General features: G+C 41.3%; 1 protein-coding gene across 2 annotated transcripts in view; it reads right to left on the bottom strand.

Annotated features, from left to right (window-relative positions):
* Nucleotides 1-21,936, bottom strand: part of LOC139562432 (muscarinic acetylcholine receptor M3-like) — a 120,329-nt gene extending 98,393 nt beyond the window's left edge. Inside the window, exon 1 of one of the 2 annotated variants that reach the window (XM_071380148.1) lies at nt 21,830-21,936. The gene's annotated coding sequence lies outside the window, so the exon portion shown is untranslated. Of the gene's footprint in view, nt 1-19,600; nt 19,825-21,829 lie in introns of those variants that run through there. The other variant, XM_071380147.1, reaches the window with a different exon arrangement.
* Between the last annotated feature and the right edge of the window lie 1,398 nt (nt 21,937-23,334).

Here is a 23,334-nt window from a genome sequence, read left to right as displayed (position 1 = left end):
CAGCATATTTAGGCTTTTTATTTTGCTTTTAAAAGTTTAAAAAAAAATATATTTAGCCATCCAGTGTTGACAAGAACAAAAAGTTGATGTTCCAATGCAATATCTTTCTTATGCTCCCAGACCTTTAACATCAAACAACACAAATTGTATAAACTGAGAGAAGATGAAAAGACAACAGAAATATTGAACGTTTTGTTGGTTGTCTTTACAAAGACTTTGTCAAAGAATATGTCAAAGACTGTTAGATCCTAAAAAACATTATTGAAGACCTGTGGCAACAGTGGCTATGTAAAAGCTTACTAAGTAAAAAGTACAGAAGGATATACTGTACTGTACAAGCGATTAGCAGCAAGTGGTACCGCCTTCAATCAAGAACGGCATTGTCACGCCCTGGCCTTAGTATTCTTTGTTTTCTTTATGTTTTTTAGTTAGGTCAGGGTGTGACATGGGGAATGTATGTGTTTTTGTAGTGTCTAGTGTAGTTGTCTAGTTATGTCTATGGCTGCCTAGATTGGTTCTCAATTAGAGGCAGCTGTGATTGAGAGCCATATTTAAGGCAGTCATAGGCATTGGGGTTTTGTGGGTAATTGTCTGTGTCTATGTTGCATGTTTGCACTTAGTCTTTGATAGCTTCATGTTTGTTGTTTTGTTTCGTTGTCCTTCTTCTAATAAAGAGAAGATGTATTTTCCACACGCTGCGCCTTGGTCCTCTCTCTCTCCCATTGACGATCGTGACAGGCATCTATTTTTACATTTCAAACTGATCTGACTGAGAAAGATAAGAATGATTCCTTTACAACACTCCTAACTAAAACCCTTTAGAAGTCTTATTTATTTAAATAACTTGTCACAATGTCACATTCAGTGACACGCAAGTATATAGATACTCACAGATCCTTAAACCAACACCTTAAACCAACAGCATTGACTCTCAGATGTGACAGATAGTTGAGGCCCTTCTAATACTAATTAAGCAGGCTGTTTTCACTGGGTCGACTGAGGGGGAAAGAACAGCTGAACCCTGTCCACTGGAGATGGGAGAGTCAGCAGTGATGAGGACTTAATAGAGAGAATTCACAGAGGGAACAGAGACAGACTGGGCCCTACAGGGAGAGAGGGCTTTAAGACTAGCTCTAATATTGTGTTGTTCTGGTCAGGGGCAAGCTCTTTCAAGCTGGTTGGAATGGGCCCCCTCACTTTCATCCACTTGTATAACCAACATAGTATAACACAGTGAGAAAGACACCAAATATGGCAATCACTACTAAGGTGTATGACGCCCTCGGGCTAGGCCTACTGGTTAGGGTCTGCAAATAATGCCCCCCTTACAATCATTGGCAAAAATACCAACAAAAATACACTGTGAATAAACAGGCATAAATGAATATATGCCTCCCCCATTAAGACAAATGCCCATCTTAACTAAAATGACCAGTGTCTTGTGGCACAGGGTATATGGAAACTCTTATATGCCTTGACTCTTAATTTTTCTGTATCTGCCCTGTCTCTCCAAGAGCTAATTCTTCTCAAAATGACTGCGGTCTGCAGGCGACAGCAGTGAATTAATGGTTCATTATGCCCAATGTAAGCAAACAGAGAGCCTGTGATGGAGGGAAATTAATTTTGTCCCATCCATGCCAGACATAACATCAGTCCGAAAATTAGAAAAGCCCCCAGCTATGCATGCAAGTGTTGACTTGTATAACCATAAGGTGCATTAAAAAAAGAAAATATTGAATGTGTTGACTGTAGGAATCCACCAAAATGTATTGAACAAATTTTGCTTTCCAGAAAAAACGGGAACTTAAAGTTTACCAAGAGCTTAAAAATCTACATTTGGTCATTGCTCATGAATATGATCTCTGTTGCTTGCTAAGCCGACTCTAAATGAACTTTCCATTTTGTTGCATTGAAGTTACATTGACCCTAACCAGGGCTCTTTAGCACTTGAGTTGATAGGACTGTGAAAGGTTACGCTACAGTTCTCTGGCTTTTTAAGAGCCATAATGATGATGATGATGGTTGTAAACTGAAAATCAACCTTTCATGATGAAGATTATTATCGAGTTTGAGGACAATTTATAACCTTTAATGTTGATGAAGAAAACTGGCTAAAGAAGTGTATGCTTGCTTGTTTTATTCAGCTTGTGTTCTGACAAGACTTATGAACAGGCTAAAGGAAGAGTACCGATGTCAGACCCAGTATGCTAGGATCATTTGCATATGTCTCCATGATGGATGTGTTTGGTGCAGCAATCGACCGAGCCCGCTGTTCAGACAAGGCCTGTGTCATGTTTACGTTTTGCATGTCACATCCACTGACTGATGGACTCATTGAGTGTGAACACAAAGACTTAACCACCACTTAAACACAATGACAGGGTCCAATAACAGACATGAACGAGTTGGCTATTTTCAGAAAAGCAATCAATACAAACCATGTTTATATTTGTTCTACAGTGGCAAGAAAAAGTATGTGAACCCTTTGGAAATACCTGGATTTCTGCATAAATTGGTCATAAAATTTGATCTGATCTTCATCTAGGTCACAACAACAGACAAACACAGTTTACTTAAACTAATAACACACAAACAATTATACGTTTCATGTCTTTATTGAACACACCGTGTAAACATTCACAATGCAGGGTGAAAAAAGTATATGAACCCTTGGATTAAATAACTGGTTGACCTTCCTTTAGCAGCAATAACCTCAACCAAATGCTTTCTGTAGTTGCGGATCAGACCTGCACAATGGTCAGGAGGAATTTTGGACCATTCCTCTTTACAAAACTGTTTCAGATCAGCAATATTCTTGGGATGTCTGGTGTGAGCTCATCTCTTGAGGTCATGCCACAGCATCTCAATCGGGTTGAGGTCAGGACTCTGACTGGGCCACTCCAGAATCAGAATTATTCTGTTGAAGCCATTCTGTTGTTGTTTTACTTCTGTGTTTTGGGTCGTTATCCTGTTGCATCACCCAACTTCTGTTGAGCTTCAATTCGCGGACAGATAGCCTAACATTCTTCCGCAAAATGTCTTGACAAACTTGGGAATTCATTTTTTCTGTCGATGATAGCAAGCTAAACGGGCCCTGAGGCAGCAAAGCAGCTCTAAACCATGATGCTCCCTCCACCATACTTTACAGTTGGGATGAGGTTTTGATGTTGGTGTGCTGTGCCATTTTTTCTCCTCACATAGTGTTTTGTGTTCCTTCCAAACAACTCAACTGTAGTTTCATCTGTCCACAGAATATTTTGCCAGTAGCGCTGTAGAACATCCAGGTGCACTTTTGCAAACTTCAGTCATGCAGCAATGTTTTTTTTGGACAGCAGTGGCTTTTTCCGTGGTGTCCTCCGATGAACACCATTCTTGCTTAGTGTTTAACGTATTGTAGACTCGCCAACAGAGATGTTAGCATGTTCCAGAGATTTCCATAAGTCTTTAGCTGACACTCATGGCGCATTCTGCGCTGTGCTCTTGCAGTCATCTTTGCAGGACGGCCACTCCTAGGCAGAGTAGCAACAGTGCTAAACTTTCTCCATTTATAGACAATTTGTTTCACCGTGGACTAATGAACAACAATGTTTTTAGAGATACTTTTGTAACCCTTTCCAGCATTATGCAAGTCAACAATTCTTAATCTTAGGTCTTCTGAGATCTCTTTTGTTCGAGGCATGGTTCACATCAGGGAATGATTCTTGTGAATAGCAAACTAACATTTTGTGAGTGTTTTTTATAGGGCCAGCCAGCTGTAACCAACATCTCCAATTTCATCTCATTGATTGGACTCCAGGTTAACTGACTCCAATTAGCTTTTGGAGAAGTCATTAGCCTAGGGGTTCACATACCTTTTCCAACATACACTGTGAATGTTTAATGTATGTATTCAATATAGACAAGAAAAATACAATAATGTGTGTTATTAGTTTAATTACACTATGTTTATCTATTGTTGTGACTTAGATGAAGATCAGATCAAATGTAATGACAAATTTATGCAGAAATCCAGGTAATTCCAAAGGGTTCACATAATTTTTCTTGCCACTGTATATTAATCAAAGGAAACAAAAAGAAGGTTCATTGCGGCTACCTGGCCAGTGTACCAAGACACAAACAACATTTTGAAGTGACTGCTTTTTCAGAGGACAGTATTTTGGTTATGCACTACTCAGAATGCTACCAGAAACACACTACCATGTGTTGGGCATTGTGAAAGATTTCTCTTTTCATTACATGCTTTTTGACACAGGGAAATGGATTGGCTTCATCAGCTAGATGACCAAACACAATATGTGTGAAGGCGAGGGTTAATCGAAGAATTTGGTTAATGGCTGGCTCTTGAAAGCCAACTGTAGTTCTGTCTTCTTGGCAATGATTAAGTGTACCGTTTAATAGTTAAGGATTTTCCATCCGAGGCATCCACCGAGCAGGCAATTAAACACCTGACTGAACCCTACCCACATGCATCTGGGCCTTTCCTTTTTCACATTAACAATACTAAAGCCATGAAACACACCCAAAAAAAGGTGGTCCCAACACTTGATTAGGAACTATGTAAATAAAGCCAGACATCTCCTGATTATGATGTAAGGCTGGAGTTCTCGGTTATTAGAAACAGACCTGCCTGGGCTGAATGAGTCTTTACGGAGAAGACAGGGAAATGACTCAGACTCGTAGCTGCTCCCTCAAGCTCTAAATAGGCTTTCGTTATTTATTAATGACATCACATAATATCATGATATCTTTATAAGTAAATAATAAACGTCAGAGGAGCAGCAACAGGGTCACAAAGACGTCCGACTCCCCTGACACTTTGCAGCAGTTAACGGATTGACTGATGTACTGTAAGTACTTACATAGGCCAGATGATTGCATCCTGGAAGGCAGACATTGAAGCACTGAAGATGGAGCCTGTGAGGAGCAGTTTTTAGATGATAGGGCAATGCAGATCTGGGCCAAATTATCAAGAGCTAGTTCTCTCAACCACAATCTTTTCTTGGAAGACAAACTAATCCTATAAACAACATTGGACATAAGAAATTAAGCAATTATATTTTTGTAGATTCTAATACTGTCAGCTGTTATGTAGGTTGGTGACATAGGGACACAAGGAGTAACCATGACAGTGTCTATAACTCTTATCCCTGAATGGTATAGACTGTGGAGGCTCTGTCAAGACAAACTGTGCAGCCGTTGAGAGGAATAGTAATGATCAAATGCTCTGTATGGACAATTCCAATTCCCTTTCCTTCTGGGGACATGTATTTTCTTCCTCCACAAAATAACATGAACAAGAAATGAGAATGTGTGGTGCAGAAGGTGCATTAATTAATTAGTGTCGATCAACAAAACACTTCACCCTAAAACAACGTCTGAAGTTGAAAACTTGTGAAGGAAATGTAATTCAGGTATGCATTCTAGCAGTGCCTGAAATTATGTTTGACATGCTGAAGATGTGGTTGATGAGGTGTGTCATCAAAGAACCAGGGATGTGAAGTGAAACAAACAAAGCTAGGCAACGACTTAGCGAGGGAAACCGCAACGGATTCTTCTGGGTTCTTTTGACAAAAACTCTGAAGTATAAGCTTGCTGTAAACAAGCTCTTTACAATTAACTTGACCTACATGGCAAACTACTGTAGGTCAGCTACAGGTCATATTCAAAACTGTGTTTCTATGTTACCTTAATGACACAAGAAACTAAACAATGATATTTTTGTAGATTCTAATACTGTCAGTTTTTATGTAGGGTGGTGAAAGTTGCTTCAAATTAAATGTCATATTTATGTGTATGCTCTGTTTTGGCTGAATGATAGTAATTTGCATTTACTCCATTCAGTGTGTGTCCATGTTGTATAAAGAAATGCAGTGAGCTCAGATTATGATTACTTTTAAAAAACAAGAGAGCATCAAAGCAATAAACAATTTACTTCTGTCTGCCAGTGAATGTCTGCCATGAATACATTGGTTGGAGCCTTGCCAAACCATTTAATTCCTTCTTGTTCAGGGACTGTGTCCAATCCAAAGATTCCACTTCAGCCACTTCAGATCCTAATTATTGCTCAGAATTTTTGCTCAGAATTTCCTTCAGCATCGTAGGATCTCAATATTTCCCAAGTTCACAATTTGATATAGTTACCACTAATAGGAAAATAACTATTTGTTTCACTAAATTACAGACTGTTTATGTAATAAGATTTTACGCTTTTTGCCTTGAGGACATTTTCTATAACAGCGATAATACAGTGAACTAAAACAGATTAGCCATATGGAAAATTTACGTCAAAATCAATGTCTTCACACTTCCATCAGAGCACTGTCATGTCACGCCAAATGTCGACATTCCAGGAATGACCATGAGCTCCAGATTATTATCACTTGTGGAGCGCTGACAATTCCCTGGGTGTGTTAAATGTTATTATGATCTGGCAGTCAAGAGGTGAAAGAATAATGAAAAGGAAATGTGATTGTGCACAAGGAGGGTTGCAAAGGGAGGGTGTATTACTGGAAACTTTCAAAATGTACCAGTAAATACCAGAATTTTTGTATCTTTCAAGGTTTTTATGTAATCTATCTCAGGACATCTAGTGGCCCTTCTGGGTTTTTCAGATTATCACAGGTGTCTGTAATTATCTCTGGCCCTCTCTCTGACCTTATCACATGTAAAATATAAGAAATAATTAAATAATGATTTTCTAATAAAAAATAGAATGACAAAGCTGTAAAACATTATCCTAAATATAAACCAATCAATTTAGTGAATACCATTGGTGATGAATATGAGGGTTTCAGCATGAAATATATTTTATATTTATTTTATACAGTTTTATTTATTTGACTATGTCTATGTATTTGTTGTCAATGTTTTGGCATCAAAATGGTGGCAGTTGTAAAAAAAAAGTCAATAGTTGGACAAGTTGCAGATGCTTTTTTCATTAATTAGGCTATTTTCTCTTGAACCATATGATCTATCTACTAGAAACTCATGGAAAATATGGACACAGATTTAAACATGAATACTATATATATATATTTATTTTTGTATTAAGTTATTCAAGTATGCGTTACCAAAATGATGATAGATTTTCTGTTAATTATCAAAATAACTGCTTTGCAACCCTATGCACAAGAGACTGATACCAAGGGATTCTCCCAAATCAGGATCATTTTGCATTTGTAACATCTGATGGGGGTTGTAAAAAGAACATCTAATCTTGCAGTAATTCAGGGAAAGCCAATTGATTTATCATTGGCCACTCATCGACCGGCTTGTATTGGAATAACCAGGGGCAACCGTGGGAATGTACACAGAGACTGAGCTCCACTGTTTGTCTCCCAATACAAGTGGATAATAAATCTGGATTCTCCTAATCCTGTTCTATTGATTTGTAGCTGTAAAATGTCATAGAAATCATAGGTGGCCGTCTGCTGTACAATGTGTCATCATATATCCTGGATACATACATTCCGTCTTTACATAGTAGGCTGTCTATCTAACAATAGAACATTTGACCCCAGTGGTTTCTTTATAGCTAGCTACAATGACGAGAAGGAAACTAGTTCCATATCTCATGTGCAATGCTCCCATTACTGCTGTTTCTTTGTGAAAAGTGAATGTATCTCCCAAGCCCCCAGGCTAGTTGGTACAGGTCTCCCTGTTTAATGTACTTCCCAGGAGTTGGCCAGAGGGCTCTCTCTCTCTCCTGGTAGCACTGATAGACATGCATGTATCAATCACACATAGCCATGGTGACGTTTCTAAGCAGGTGTTGGTTTGTGCTCCCAGAGAGAACAGTACGGGAGAACAATACAAACTGCTGTGTTCAAAACAAATGGGAATTCCCCAAAAAAATAAACGCCCTCTGACTGGGAAAATCGTTTTGAACAGTCATCCAACTCAGAATTCCAAGTCGAAAACTAGCGCATCTTTCTAGAACTACAACTTTCCAACCTGAAAATCACTGGCGTCATGACATAAGGAGTGAGAGCATATTACAGACTGTCTATATCTCTTATCTCTTACTGGTAGGTACTATGGAGGCTCTGACAAGACAAACTGTGCAGCCTTTGAGAGGAATGGTAATGATTAGGGTTGCAAAGCTACTGGTAATTTACCAAAGTTACCAGAATCTTCAGTAATTTTGGTAATTAACAGAAAATATACGGCCATCTATCGTAATTTTGCTTATTTATACTTTAAATAACTTGTAAAAAAAAAATGGATTCATATATAGTATTCATGTTTTTATATCTGTGTTCATATTGTCCATGAGTTTCTAATAGATAGACAATACGGTTCAAGAGAAAACAGCCTAATTAATGAAAAAAGCATCTAATTAACAAGCATTATTTTCAGTTACCTCTGCAACTCGTCCAACTACTGATTTGTACACAACTGCCACGAGTTTGACAACAAATACATATTGATATAGTAAAATAAATAAAAGTGTATAAAATTAATATAAAATATATTTCATGCTTAAAACCTCATATTAAACACCAATGGTATTTACTAAGTTGATGGTTTATATTTAGGATAATGTTTTACAGCTTTTTCATTCTATTTGTCTATTTTATGTATTTTACATGTGACAAGGCCAGAGAGAGGGCCAGAGATAATTACAGACACCTGTGATAATCTGAAATACGCAAAAGGGCCAAAGATGTCTTGAGATAAATTACTTAAAATCCCGGAAAGATATCCAAATTCTGGTAGTTCACTGGTAAACTTAGAAAGTTTCCAGTAATATACCCTCCCTTTGCAACCCTAGTAATGATCAAATGCTCTGTGGACTAATCCAATATTGTGCACCTTTCCTTCTCTGGACATTTACTTTCTTCCTCCACAAAAAAACATGACAAGACAGAAATTAGGAAATGTGTGTGCAGAAGGTGCATAAATGAATCAGTGTCTATCAACAAAACACTTCACCTCACTAGACAATAAAAAAACAATTAATGCGAAAACTTGTGAAGAAAATGTATTTCAGGTATGCATTCTAGCAGAGTGTCTGAAATGATGTTTGACATGCTGAAGATGTGGTTGATGAGTTGTGTCATCAAAGAACCAGAGAGGCGAAGAGAAACAAACACAGCTAGGCAACGAGGAAAACAAGCAGGAGACATGTTTCAAATTGAATATGCCACAGCTTTATTGAAAGAAACTCTGCTACAGATTCTCCTGGGTTCGTTTGACAAAAACCTAATGATTTTACATTTAATGTAGCCTTGTGGAATAATTCAACATCTAATAAACTGAAAACTCTGAATTATAAGCTACAATTATTTTTTTTATGTTACTCGAAATAACATACAAGACAACAGTAAACATGTTGTCCCCTATGAATAATACAGCGCCCCCTTTGGGCCAATCAATGTAATTTTGTAAATGACGGATTTCTATAGCCAGATGCATCATTCACCCAAGTTGTCAAATTCGTGCAAGTTATCTCTGAGATATTGCGTGGGTTAGCTAGACTCACATCCCTCAGCATGTGTGCCAAATTTCACACTCAGTCAAACAGATCAAAAGATATAAACATGTGCCCGTTATAGTGCCACTGTTTGGTCAATATGAATGTTCTTACATATGTTGAGTCTTGACAGTGTTTGCAACATGTGTACCAAATTGTGTTGCAATACCAATATCCTTGACTAATTTATATTCATTTATGTGCCAGACCACGCCCATATGAATATTTATTGGTCAATAGAGGCCATGTTGTTTTAGGTACTAGTCTGGAAAATATCCCGCTGAGACCTTTGTCCATAAATGCCACATGGTCATTCAGTGCCAGAAGTGTTTTCACAAAATTCAAAACGGAGGTAAATCCATCATGGCGGACCTTCTGGGTCCCTGAGGAAAATGTGTTCCTTGTGAGAAGAGGGACCTATGTACCGAATGCCATGACTTTAGGTCAAATGGGGTTAGGAGCATGACCTTTCAAAGTTTGATTTTCAATCTCTTGTTATAGCGCCACCATTTGACCAATCAGTGTAATCAGTGTAAAATGCCGGATCTCTATGGAAAGACACATCATTCACCCAAGTTTTGTCTGAGTGTTGTCTGAGATATCGCATGTGACTAACATACGAACAAACTGACGGAGACAGATCCACAGTCCTTTCCCCGATTTCATTGTGGGGAACAATTCAATACATTTAAAGCTCATTATCTTAGAATTCCATTTGTCACTGGTTTCCTTTGTAGCTTGACTCCCTCTAAGCTGATGACTCACAAAGAAGTAGATGTGTGTTCTAGATGGTTGTATTGTGTGAGACACGAGGGTGTGTGGGCAGCCTGATTAACACTGGGTGTTTATTTAATCAAGGAGAAAAGACAACCCAAATGGGAAACCCATGGATTGACACACAACATGGTTTTTCACCATTTTATCTTCTGCACATTTTGATCAAATTAGTTGCTTAAGCTACAGTACATCTCACAAAGAAAATATTGAAGAGACGTTCAGAAAATAAACTTTGCTATTCCTACTTGGAAATATACCCAGAGAAAAGAATTGTATGCAACAATTGTTTGGAGTAAAAAAAGCCAAAACAACATGACTGACTAGTATGCCACAAAGAAGTAAAAGAAACAACCTATTGAAGTTTCATTTAGAAAGTAATATTTTATCATATCAGTATTGTGAGCCATTACATTAGCTCGGAATTATAAACAAACCATCTAACACAGTCAGCAGCTTGTTTGAAGAAAACACAGTAGCAAATCACTGTAATTGAGAGTTTGTCAGTGTTTTTGCTTTGTTCCTCTGCTGCTCTCACCACCTCGCGCTCCTTCTCCTTCTCCTTCTGTCTGTTCCACTAACTCTATCCCTTTAATTTCCACCCTCTCTCTGTACCCTATCCCTCCACACACAGCTGCCTGGCCCTGGACTCGCCTTGCCTGGAGTGGAGCTGCCTGGCCCTAGACTCGCCTTGACTGGAGTAGAGGCTGCCTTGGATAAACAGGCTGTCATATAAGGCCAGGGTACAGCAGGTCTGTCTGTCTATCCCTCCCTCCCTCTCACTTATTTTTACTCCCTATCTCTGTCCCTCACTCACTCACTCCCTCCCTCTTTCCCTTTCTATCTCTTTCCTTCTACACCTCTCATGCGCCCTTCCTCACAAAATGGACAGCTAGGCCTTATTGATTTATGTACATAGAAGAGACAGAGCAGGCACAAAAAAAGGGCTCCATACAGTATATTAACCATGAATCAACATTCCCTCGACTCGCACTATCAGAGAAAGAGAAAGGCATCAGCACAGAAGAGCTGCCTGAAGGGGACCAGTCCTCAACACTTACATTTGATAAGTATAGAAATATGAATACCAGCACTGTGGAGTGTCTCCATTACAGTCAAAACAGCACATCCAATGTGCTGTTTTAGATGTGCTGTTCTCAAAGAAATGTGGGGATTTCAACTGAAGGAAAACATTGGCTATAAAATGTCCTGATTGATGATGTCCACTCTCCTACCATAATGCATTTTCCCATTTTACCCAAAAACTGCCCATTGCACACTTTTCATTATCTGACTTTGGTCGGGGATCTCTAAGTAGCCAACTGTAGATACAGTACAATATGCCAATACAAACAATAAGCTCCTTTAACAGCACTCATAAGAGCACCTAACTATACGCCTAGGGTGCACTTCACACCAAGCCACATCCTGGAGGTAAAGGTCAATGAATGAAGAGCACTTTGCAACTACTAAAACAATTTAATTAACTAATCAATAGTCCAATCAACTATTGCCTACACTGAATGCCCCTGACTATAGGAGGCCTTTCATTGTCTGAAGTTGTTACTGATGCAGTAAAACTGTGCATTAAACTCCATTGTAATCATTGCTCTTTTTAAATGCAGCCCATACATCGGCTGCATACGTAGCTAGGCTGTGTGTTTTGAAATGTCTTTGGGATATGGGAGGGGCACGACATGCTACTGGATGCAATGTCTATTTTCCCAGTTTCTGTGAAGCTAAACAGGCCTTGTGAGAGCAGCAGCAGAGACAGCACAGACAGCAGCCAGTCACCTCACAAGGCCTTGCTACAATCAGGCCCGTGGGGTCTAAGTGCACTACTGAGACTCTGTAAAGAGAAGGCTATACTGTACACCAGATTGATCATTGTTTTACAACAGGCAATATACCTTAGACCAGAGTTTCAAAAAAACAGAGAGTCAGTTAATACTGATTTCATCCACTATGCCAACAGGGATTTTTTTATAGACTTTCATGGAATAATAATTAGGTGGGTGATTATATTTTACATTTCTTTTTTGCATATCCCAACTCCCCGAGAGTGGGGTCACAGCCAGGGTCAGCCATTATCAACGGCAACCATAGCACAATTTGGGTTAAGTGTCTTGTTCAAGGAACATCAAAAGCTGTTTCACCTTGTCAGCTCTGGGATTCAAACTAGCGACCATTCCGTTAAAAGCCCAACACTCAACACGCCGGATCTTTCATATGGATTGCATGGGTGGATCCTTGAGCATTTTGCTACTACGTTGATGAACCACCAACCATGTTGTCACACCCTGATCTGTTTCATCTGTCATTGTGATTGTATCCACCCCCCTCCAGGTGTCGCCCATCTTCCCCATTACCCCCTGTGTATTTATACCTGTGTTCTCTGTTGGTCTGTTGCCAGTTCGTCTTGTTTGTCAAGTCAACCAGCGTTTTTGTGTCTCAGCTCCTGCTTTTCCCAGTCTCTCTTTTTCTCGCCCTCCTGGTTTTGACCCTTGTCTGTCCTGACTCTGAGTCCACCTGCCTGAACACTCTACCTGCCCCTGAGCCTGCATGTCGACCTGTACCTTTGCCCCACCTCTGGATTATTGACCTCTGCCTACCCTGAGCCTGCCTGCCTGCCGTCCGGTACCGTTGCCCCACCTCTGGTTTATTGATCCCCTGCCTGCCTTGACCTGTCTATTGCCTGCCCCTGTTGGATTATTAAACCATTGTTAATTCGACGTTGTCTGCATCTGGGTCTTACCTTCATACCTGATAGTACGAACTGTCCATGACTGACCCAGCAGACCCAGGCCAGCTGCGCAACACCATCTCTTCCCAAGGAGCATCCATTGGTTGGCATGAGGAATTGCTTTGTTGTCTTATGGAGGGTGTCCAAACATTGGCTGAGCGCCATGACCGGGCGTTGGACATGCTGCTGTCTGGGGGCAGCCTGCCACAGTGGTACCCCCAGCTCCCCTCTGACTCGGCGGTTAGCAGCGCCGCCCCACCGGCCACTCCACCTTCCCGGGAGCCCCGTTTCCCTCCCCCGGAACGCTTTAATGGAGAGCCGAGCACCTGTCAGGTGTTTCTAGCTCAGTGTGCCCTCATTTTCGAGCTTCAGCCCTCCTCCTTCCCCTCGGATCGCTCCAAGATGGCCTACCTCATCACGCTGATGTCTGGGAGGACTCTCACCTGGGCTACCGCTGTATGGGATCAACAGCCGGCCATGTGCGTGAGTCTGGAGGGGTTCATGAGAGAGGTGAGGAAGATTTTTGATGCCCCGTTCTCCGGGGGAGAAGCTGCCCGGAAGCTAATCCAGCTCCGGTAGTACACCTGCAGAGTGGCCGACTCTGCGGTGGATTCCGCACTTTGGCAGCGGAGAGTGCGTGGAACCAGGAAGCACGGTTCGACATGTTCCTGCACGGATTCTCGGAGGAGGTTAAGGACGAGCTTGCTGCTCGGGAGTTACCCACGGATCTCGACTCCCTCATCGCTCTGACCATCTGCATCGATGGACGATTGCGCGAACGATGGATGGAGAGGAAATTCAATTTTGCTTGCACATCCAGGGATTCCACCTCGCCTCCGAGTCATCCCGGAAGTCCCCGATGGTCCCGTTGCCAAGAGCACCCGAGGTTTCCCGTCCTTCCTCGAGAGTCACCGAAGATGGCCGAGGCACTGTGTCCCGAACCTATCCAACTAGGCAGAGCTGGGCTCTCGCCCATGGAACGGCAACACAGGATCAACACAAGGAGCTGTCTGTATTGCGGGACATTTGGTAATTTTGTGTCCTCTTGCCCGGTAAAAGACCAGGCTCACCGGTAGGAGTGAGAACTCTGGTGGGCCATATGGAGACCTTTTCTGCTTCCCTTACTCGCACACCTTTTCATGTCATTCTGCTGTGGGGAAACCAGTCAAAATCTCTCTGGGTCCTCATTGACTCTGGGGCCGATGAGAGCTTTTTGGACGCCACACTGGCTTCCGAGCTGAACATCCCCACTCAGCCCCTCTCCATTCCCATGGATGTTAGAGTGCTGGTCGCGCGCTCTATAGGTCGGGTCACCCATATCACCACTCCCATCAACCTACGTGTGTCAGGGAATCACAGCGAGACCATTCAATTCCTGCTCATCAAGTCCCCCGCAGATTCTCGTGGTCTTGGGATTCTCCTGGCTCCAGCGACACAATCCCCTCATCAACTGGTCTACGGGTGCTATCAAGGTTATGGCCCGGAGGAGAGGTGCTGGATCCCTGCTAGAGACATCCTGGACCCAGCCCTCATCGCCGACTTCCACCGCCAGCACCCCGGTCAACCAGGTATGCGCCCAGGTAGGACGCCAGGTGGCGCCCCTTGAGGAGGGGAGGGGTGTACTGTCACACCCTGATCTGTTTCACCTGTCTTTGTGATTGTCTCCACCCCCCCTTCAGGTGTCGCCCATCTTCCCCATTATACCCTGTGTATTTATACCTGTGTTCTCTGTTGGTCTGTTGCCAGTTCATCTTGTTTGTCAAGTCAACTAGTGTTTTTGTGTCTCAGCTCCTGCTTTTCCCAGTCTCTCTTTTTCTCGCCCTCCTGGTTTTGACCCTTGCATGTCCTGACTCTGAGCCCGCCTGCCTGACCATTCTGCCTGACACTGAGCCTGCCTGCCGTCCGGTACCGTTGCCCCACCTCTGGTTTACTGACCTCTGCCTGACTTGACCTGTCTATTGCCTGCCCCTGTTGGATTATTAAACCATTGTTAACTTCTTCGGGGTAGGGGGCAGTATTCGGAAGTTTGGATGACTGAGGTGCCCAAAGTAAACTGCCTGTTACTCAGGCCCAGAAGCTAGGATATGCATATAGTTGGTAGTATTGGATAGAAAACACTCTGAAGTTTCCAAAACTGTTAAAAGAATCTCTGAGTATAACAGAACTAATATAGCAGGCGAAAAGCCGAGGAGAATCCATCCGGGAATTTTTTGTTGTTGAGCTCACCACTCATTATAATGGCTGTCTATGGGAATATCAAAGGAATACCTCCAAGATTGCTGTTCCTAAGGCTTCCAGTACATGTCAACAGTCTTTAGAAAGAGTTTCAGGCTTGATTTTTGAAAAATGAGCTCGAATTTGTAGTTTTTCTAGGTGCCTCCCATTTTGGCTGTAGTATTGTGGCGTGTGTCGGTGAGGGCGAGCACTTCGTTATTTATTTCCGGTAATGAACATACTATTCTCCATCTTAAATTTGATCGTTTATTTACATATTAGGGTACCTGAGGATTGATTAGAAACGTTGTTTGACTTGTTTGGACGAAGTTTATTGGTAACTTTCGGGATTCATTTGTATGCATTCTGAACAAGGGAAACCGGTGGATTACTGAGTCAAGCGCGCCAACTAAACTGACTTTTTGGGGATATAAAGAAGGACTTTATCGAACAAAACAACCATTTGTGATGTAGCTGGGACCCTTTGGATTGCAAACAGAGGAAGATCTTCAAAGGTAAGTGATTTATTTTAGCGCTATTTCTGACTTTCGTGACGCCTCTGCTTGTTTGGAAAATGTTTGTAATGCTTTTGTATGCGGGGCGCTGTCCTCAGATAATCGCATGGTATGCTTTTGCCGTAAAGCCTTTTTGAAATCTGACAAAGCGGCTGGATTAACAAGAAGTTGAGCTTTTAACTGATGTATAACACTTGTATTTTCATGAATGTTTAATATATTATGGATTTTGTATTTTGAATTTCGTGCTCTGCAATTTCACTGGATGTTGGCCAGGTGGCCCCAAAGAGGTTAATTCGACGTTGTCTGCATCTGGGTCTTACCTTCATACCTGATACATGTGTTTACAATAAAGGAATGATCTGCAGAGACTTTCAACACCTTCTCCAATACTTCACAGGTATTTCAACCTAACCGCCTCTTTGCAGAGTTATCTTCCCATTGAACCATTCCATCTAAATTTCCCAGAATGCTTTTGCCCTTACCTGGAAATTGTAACAAAGTGCTCAAAAGCAATATCCCCAATAGCTGAGGAGTTTTCCAACAAAGCAAGATTGCCCTTAGATAGGTTTTCTATCTGAAAAGAGATGTCACAAACAAAAGCAGTGGCATGGAATGAGTGGTGGCCTGTCTAAATATAGCCACTCTGTACTGGTCTGTTCTGAAGTCCTGGGAAAGTGGATTACAGTGGATTTAACATAAAGATGAAGACTAATGAAGCTCAATGAGTGACATAGATGATGCGTCTGGCCATCTGACTGCAGTAAGCCCATAACTGCTGCTCTAAAAGTAGACACAGCTTCCTACTGCAATGTACCATAAAATAATTGGAACACGAATGAGACCTTTCTTCAAGATACGCCTGTGTTGTTTAGGAGTTGTAACAAAAATGCAATTGTGAAGGAAAGTAGTTTGAGACCTTAACACTCCCTCATATTTCCTCAGGAAAACACAAATAAATGCAACAATTGTGCCAATATACAGTACAATGGACCTGTATGGTTACAATGATGTAGGTCAAGGACTGAAATATTTTCACTATAATACATTGAAAAGTTCACCTTTACAGCAAGAACAGCAATGCAGTTTTGTCTGAGCAACAATTGTCTAACCAGCCCCACTAAGGCCAACCAAGGGTGTATTATTTAAGTGATAATGACCAAAACGTGCCAATATATCCTCCAAACACTGGCTTCGAGGGCATTATCCTGCTTGTCCTCGAGGGCCCTCATAGTGTTCTACAGAAGCACCACCGAGAGCATACTGTCGGGCTGTATCACAACCTGGTTGCTGACCGCAAGGCTCTACAGAGGGTGGTACACTCAGCCGGACGCACCATTGGGTGCACACTGCCTGCCCTACAGAACACCCAAACACCAGGTGTCGCAGGACGGCCAAGAAGATCAAGGACCTCAGCCACCCGAGCCACGGCCTGTTCTCCCCACTTCCATCAATGAGACAAAGGCAGTATAGAAGCATCATAGCAAAAGCTTTCAGACTGGCCAATAGCTTCTACCCCCAGACCATCAGGCTGCTGAATAGCCAGCACGAGCCCCCCTCCCAGTTTGCTGGAAAAACAGCAAACTATCTGCATTTTGTTTCATCTGATCTGTATTTCTATTGACATATCCATAAAAATGAAGCTGATTCATGATTTCGACTGGCTGAGAGAAGTTGCCTGTCTGTCTCATCCCGACTCCCAACATGTTTATTACTATGGGCCAGCTGGAGATTTCAATATTGAAACAATGTTGCAAATGTTGGAGAGACAGATAGCAAGGTTTATACAAATCTCTGCTGTTGAAAACCAAAAGAAAGAGAATGTCTATATGCTTTCTTACAGTGGAGATCAAGTTTATAAATTGCCTGGTTGGGATGATGAGACCGTGGATTACGCAATGAGATGGAACAGTAAATAAGCATTTCAACCTCATTGCCTTAGCCGGTGCTATCTTGTGGAATAGACACTGGCTGGAACACGGTTTTAACCAATCAGCATCCAGGATTAAACCCACCCGTTGTATATCCTTCAGTACCACACCATGAAAACACGTCAAAAATTAGCTACACATTGTACACCAGGTAATGTAATACACAAAAAATGAGGGGTTCAACAAGGGTTCTTCTAAATTGTTTTGAAAAACCTTAGGGTTCTTGGCACTGAAAATGGTACCCAAAAGGTTCTTCCAAGAACCCCATAGGAGGTGGGGTTTATCGAGGAAACTCCTTAGTTGGTGGGGTTCTTGCAGGAACCTAACTGCCCAACTGAAATATTTCGATTTGAATTTGAAAGGACAGCAGGTGAAGGCACTTAACTGAAAAATGTAAAGATCTCCTCAATTTAAGGTAAGGTTTGTTAGTCCCTTGTATGATCTAAATTGATATTGTTTTATGATGATACCATCTATCTTTTTATATTTATGCAAAACTTTCCAAAACATAGAATGGACACAATTCAATGGATATCAATTAACATAGAGGTAAGAATATGTAGGCTATAAGAATATGTTGAAGGCTTGCTGGTTACTGGCCCAACGCTCTAACCGCTAGGCTACCTGCCGCCCCGAAATAAGTACCTTATAAATATATGTCTGTGTCCAGTTGCAGGCGGTTAATTTGAATTTTTGAAAATGCTCCATGAAGTAATCCAACAATGTATACGCCACCATCTTGCCTATTTCAAATCTTCTCTTATTGATGGAGATAGGTGGGTGTCTAAATTCAAACGAACCACCTGCAACTGGACATGGACATTTATAAGATACCACTTTGGCCAAATCGAGAACAAAAGATGTTGGGCTTTCCTGTAACGCCCAGTAATGGACACCAAAGATCTTTGGTTATATCACATTATCTGGGGTACAATCTGTAGCTAGTCAACAATGATCATCTCAGGCTGTCACAACATTCCCATGGAACCTTCCATCTATAGGCCAAAGCCACTTTACCTACAGTATAGCAACTGTAACAAATACCAAACCACAAAACCTGTATCTCTAATGTTCAGTCAACTGGCTCAGTCTCCGCATGTAAATACATATTTTATCAAACACATTCCAGGTATAGCCGACAGTTTGTATATCATGCAACAATTCCCCAAAAAATGGCAAGCATATATGATTTAAGCCTCTAAACATATGAGTGAAACATCTGGCTTGGAATAATGTAAAAATATATTTTAAAAACCTATATAAAGCTTGAATAAGACAGTTATACCACTGGGGTGGCTGTAGATTACATAGTTTGTTACCAATGCTATAAAGCTTGACATTATCTGACACTACGTCAAAGTACCCTCAAGTACCCTTTGCCTTTCCATTTTTGGACATTGTAAATAAACATTAACCACAATACATGAAAGCTGCCACATGCCATGTAAGGGCACAATTCAATTCCCTTTCTCTAACAATGCACATAACTATCATGCACAAATACAAGGAAATTAAATGATGAAGAGAGGCAGCAACATTTTTTCATTTATTTTCAGGGACCAGTTTGCAGTAGAGGATGCTGGGGTGTAACGTCAGCACATTAAATAAAAAGCTATAGCTATATGCGCTAGCACTTGCTTCCTCAAACTTAGAAAATAGCGATATTAGAATGTAGACAATATAAAAAGGTGTGTAATAGTAAATGACACAACTAAACAATTTCCAAATATTATAATTATCACATTTTCTGTAATTTCAGAGAATATGACAATGGTACACTGCAACATTAATCAGCAACATGATGGTGAAACTGCGTACAACTATGCATATAACGTTACTAGAAAGAAATTCAAGAAACCGTGACCAAGAAAAAAAAGTATATAACCTAATAAAATATAATATTTTTACAAAACACACATTGTAATATTACTCACACATTTGTACTTACCTCTTACAAACAACTGTATTAATTGACGGATAAAGCCAAGGACGATACATTTGGCTTAAGGACGCAGTCCACAGTTCCGCACAGTTTCATAGGTCAGTCCAAATAAAAACGTTGAAGTCCTCTGACAGTGTGCGCAGCCTTGCCGCTCGCGCCTTGCTTAACTGTAGTCTGTTCGCCGGTCAGCGTATCCGCCAAGGACCGGGCACTAATTACGGAAGGCTGTGGAATCTCCAGGAGCGCACGGGAAGTGTCTCTCCGGGTACATTAGTGTGATTGGCCAGGAGGACAATGACGTACCAGCAGGTGGCACAACCGTCGTTTTATCGAGGATTTATTGATCATTCCAGGAGCTCTGTGTGGAATGCAAGGATTTCTAGTGGATGAAACATTTGATACAGTGATCAAATGATGCAAGGAATGACACGTATTGTGCGTTGAATTACTATCCTGTAATTACCATCTTGTCATATCTTCAAATGTTTTTTGTTGTTGTTGCTGAACATAATAACAAAGCTGCAGTGTCCAAGGCACTCACATGTTTAAAAAACACAACCTTGTTTCCAATAATTTAGTGTTTAGTACATGAATCCGTTGAAATAAAACTATATATTTACAGTAGATATGATTAAGTGTGGTTTGACACGAGCAAGACAGGATGCCAAACCAAATGTTTTAATTGATTGATTAAAACACAAATAAGAAGTGAATGTTAATCCGCGGTGGAATGTGTAAACCAATTATAAATACTGTCAGAGACTTGGGGAATGGGCTCTCTCGCCCTACTTATTTATCCAGCATAGACTGCTGGCCAGCCCCACCGTCATATTTAAATTCAGAACTTCTATATTCCTTTGACAATCAGACAAATGTATAGCCCTGGTTAAATGATATAATCTAAATATCATTTCTGATAAACACCGTATCATCATCATCGTCATGCGTGTGCGTGCGCGTGTGTGACATGTTGAGACAGTGCAGTGCTGTATGTGGGTTGACTCTTCAGGTCATTGAGTGATGTATATTTAAAGGCTCGCACACATTGCAACGAATGCGGTCTAACCTTCATCTGCCAATAGTTCAGCCGCTGTATTTTAGGGACCAGCCGCTGTAGACGTCTGACTGCGGACATTTTTTCATGCCATTCAACATGTAAAATCGGTGCACACTCGGTTCACAAATTACTTTCAGAGGTGCTAAGTAGCCAGAAAACGCTGTTGGTGTGTCTGAGGCCTTTGGAGTGAGCACTTCACCATGTGATCAGATAGTCCCTAGATTTTAGGTAAATCCTGTGGGTGTGCTTGTAGAGATTTAAGAAAGCGATACCAGAAAGAAACAAACACACAAACAAAGAAAGAAAGTACAATAGAACAAGGACAAATATTGACCTTAAAACCAATTTATAAAAAACTACACCCTAGAAAACCAAGCAAACAGGATATTGATTGCTGCAGCTGCAGTTGTAATAAATAATAGTTTTATCATAATAATCATTAGTTATTCTCAATCAGATTACATGGTGGAAAGTACTTAGTCTTTAAATTGAGGTTCCCGTTGCCTTAAGAAAGATAATTGACCATCCCCCCTTCCCACTCTAGAGCTGAAAATTAGGTTGTGAGCCCATCATCCTTCAATTTCACACTTTTCCAATTTTACACCTGACCAATTGACCTGCTATGGCAGGTCAATTGGTCAGAGGCAAAAGTTTTGGACCAGTGGCCTTCCACACACTCTTACCATTGTGCAACGGAGTCCATGCTTTCTTTCGGGGTTGTGGAGTATTGTGTTTTTGTATGGACACATATGACCCACTGTCTGTAACCTCACAACAAAAGTCAGGAGCTTACCCTCCTTCAATACTCTTTTATAGTGTCATCCGGGGTGGCTTTCATAATACTGATTCATCTGTAAAATAATAGACACAGGGTAATACGGCCTTGCCACTGTAATGGTAAACATAATTTCCTCTAACACCATACCCAAACCGGACGAGCGCGTGCACCATCGTGCGCAAATTGATTTTGTCCCCCCACACCAAACGCGATCACGACACACAGGTTGAATTATCAAAACAAACTCTGAACCAATTATATTCATTTGGTCGAAAAGCATTAAACATGTATGGCAATTTAGCTAGCTAGCTTGCAGTTGCTAGCTAATGTGTCCTATTTTGATAGCTTGCTGTTGTTAGCTAATTTGTCCTGGGATATAAACGCTGAGTTGTTATTTTACCTGAAATGCACAAGGTCCAGGTAATTAATCCACACATAAAACGGTCAACCGAATCGTTTCTAGTCATCTCTCCTCCTTCCAGGCTTTTTTCTTCTTTATATGGCGACTGACATCTAACTTTCATAGGTGTATTACCACGATTGACCGACCTCAGTTCATATTTTAATCACCCACGTGGGTACAACCAATGGGGAGATGGCATCTGCTTCTATAAACCAATGAGGAGATGGGAGAGGCAGGACTTGCACTGCGTTCAGCATTACAAATAGAGCTGACATCTATTTTAGCGCCTGGCAATGCAGACGTTCGTTGGCGCACGCAAGCGCGCCAACGTTGGGTGCAATGATTGAATAACATGTATGTGTACATTTATTTTGCAATGCTCGCGCACAAGATGCAAGCAGTGTGGTCAGCATGTTAGCCATGTTTGAACTTTGGTTGTGACAAGAATATGCTCAGCACTACTCACATCTCGGCACAAGGCCCATCTTCATATAATTTATTTTATTTTATTATTTTTATTTTACCTTTATTTTACCAGGTAGGCTAGTTGAGAACAAGTTATCAGTTGCAACTGTGACCTGGCCAAGATAAAGCAAAGCAGTTCTACACATACAACAACACAGAGTTACACATGGAATAAACAAACATACAATCAATAATACAGTAGGAAAATCTATATACAACATGTACAAATGAGGTAGGATAAGAGAGGTAAGGCAATAAATAGGCCATGGTGGCAAAGTAATTACAATATAGCAATTAAATACTGGAATGGTAGAATGTGCAGAGGATGAATGTGCAAGTTGAGATACTGGGGTGCAAAGGAGCAAGATAAATAAATAAATACAGTATGGGGAAGAGGTATATTGGATGGGCTATTTACAGATGAGCTATGTACAGGTGCAGTGATCTGTGAGCTGCTCTGACAGCTGGTGCTTAAAGCTAGTGAGGGAGGTAAGAGTCTCCAGCTTCAGAGATTTTTGCAGTTCGTTCCAGTCATTGGCAGCAGAGAACTGGAAGGAGAGGCAGCCAAAGGAAGAATTGGCTTTGGGGGTGACCAGTGAGATATACCTGCTGGAGCGCGTGCTACGGGTGGGTGATGATATGGTGACCAGTGAGCTGAGAAAAGGCGGGGCTTTACCTAGCAGAGACTTGTAGATGACCTGGAGCCAGTGGGTTTGGCGACGAGTATGAAGCGAGGGCCAGCCAACGAGAGCATACATGTCACAGTGGTGGGTAGTATATGGGGCTTTGGTGACATAGCAGATGGCACTGTGATAGACTGCATCCAATTTGTTGAGTAGAGTGTTGGAGGCTATTTTGTAAATGACATCGCCGAAGTCGGGGATCGGTAGGATGGTCAGTTTTACGAGGTTATGTATGGCAGCATGAGTGAAGGATGCTTTGTTGCGAAATAGGAAGCCGATTCTAGATTTAATTTTGGATTGGAGACGTTTAGTCTGGAAGGAGAGTTTACAGTCTAACCAGACACCTAGGTATTT

Source organism: Salvelinus alpinus, chromosome 32 (assembly GCF_045679555.1).
Source record: "Salvelinus alpinus chromosome 32, SLU_Salpinus.1, whole genome shotgun sequence".
In the NCBI taxonomy this organism is placed as follows: domain Eukaryota; kingdom Metazoa; phylum Chordata; class Actinopteri; order Salmoniformes; family Salmonidae; genus Salvelinus; species Salvelinus alpinus.
This window is presented reverse-complemented; position numbering and strand designations above follow the sequence as displayed.